Here is a 1,813-nt window from a genome sequence, read left to right as displayed (position 1 = left end):
TTATATTTAGTAGTCCTAATTTCAATTTAAAGTGGTTGTTTATATTAGCATATTCTAGTTAACACTAGTTTAACATTTAATTATGTTTTTTAAATGTTTTTATAAAATGTTTTACAAGATATATTTTGGAAAATACAAGAAACAGACAGTCTCAATAGCCTGCAGTTAAGTTGGATTAGACTGTTTGTCTGCTGCTTGGACTCAGATCTGGTTAGTCAATTCCCCTTAACTGCCACTACTGCTTGACTATAACTCTAAATCCTAGCGGCTATGCTAGCAGAAATGAGGGCAACATCCTTCCACAAGGTCTGTATGCCATCTTGCTTCTAAAGGCCAGGCCTGTCCTCAAAACGGGTCCAGTTATCAATAAAACCCACATTGTTTTCTGAGCACCATTTAGACATCCTGCAGCTCAGTGTCCATAACCTCCTGTAGGTTTCATCTTCACACCAAAATGATAAGGGGGCCAGAGTAGATTTCAGCATCCAACACTGTCCACGCTTGCTCACATACCTCTTTATCATTATTTTTTGTAATATTCGACTGCTTCAACAACACATCATTAGTGCGGACATGAATAACTATCTTGGAGAATTTATGTTTATCCAGCACCTTTAGATTTGCCCTGATGTCGGGCACTCTAGCCTCTAGAATACATTTCACCATGGTTACTGGAGTCTCGAGGGGTGGTGCTAAGTTCATGTGCTGAAGCTGAGAGTCTCCTATAACCAGAGCTCTTACAGCAGACTGTTCAGCCAGTGTTTCACTGAGTATGGCAAACCTGTTGGGCATGCATAGGGCAGTGCTCAGCCCTATGGACACCGAGACATCACCCATTCGTCCCGCTGTGAGGGCTCTAATGCCAGAGCTGGGGGCTCGCTATCTATGCCTGCGGCACCTGGGGCTGCTAATCTAGACGCTTCAGACTGCTCTCTAGGCCAGAAGCACTCATCGAAAACTGAAATCTTCTCTGTCAAGGTAACAATTAATTTTTTACTTCTTACAAATACATTTTTCAACACAAGGAAGAAATAACACAGAAGCCATCATGAAATTAAAATACTAATATTTAGCTTTGGATAGTTGGCTGAAGATCGCACATTGTCAATTTTTGAATGGCAAAGTAGACTCCATAGTCTTAAAATTAATTTATTTCAAAATTGTATGCAGCTACATCTAAAGGGAAATGAATAAATAACTACAGGATAAAAAAACTAGAACACTTAAACGGTGACATTTGCGCAAAGAAATTTTGAAAACGGGAAGGAGAAATGAACATTGGGTGTCATTAGATGTACTGCACAACTTTTTTTTTACTTGCATGCTGTGTATTCTCTTAATTTTGATGTTTCTGCTGAACAACATTTTCTTTCTTTCTTTTTTTTTTTTTACAACAGTCACATGCCTCAAACCTGCTGCTAAACACAGCCTCTATATAAATCAAATATCAGAGTGTCATAGTTTTGGGCCAACTGGAGCTTTTCTTAAATGTGTATTTCATCAGCCATTTAATTGCTTTCACGTCACAGAACCGCAGCATGAAAGCCCACCAACAGGGCGTATCATGGTCATTGGACAGGGTGTGTCATGGATGTTCTATGTATATCCTGCTCAGTTTAGCTGTTTGTTTCACTTTTTTCTATTTTCTGTTTATCTACTACAGAACTACTCTGTTGTTCACACCCAGAGAGAAGGGCTAGCTGTGTTCTCTTGGACCACTAGCTACAGAATAATGGGAATCTGAACTCCGGCCCTGTGACAGGATGCCACTCTTTTAGTTTGGCGCGCTACTTTGGAGTGCGAGTATATACCA

Source organism: Electrophorus electricus, chromosome 6 (assembly GCF_013358815.1).
Source record: "Electrophorus electricus isolate fEleEle1 chromosome 6, fEleEle1.pri, whole genome shotgun sequence".
Taxonomy (NCBI): Eukaryota; Metazoa; Chordata; class Actinopteri; order Gymnotiformes; family Gymnotidae; genus Electrophorus; species Electrophorus electricus.
This window is presented reverse-complemented; position numbering follows the sequence as displayed.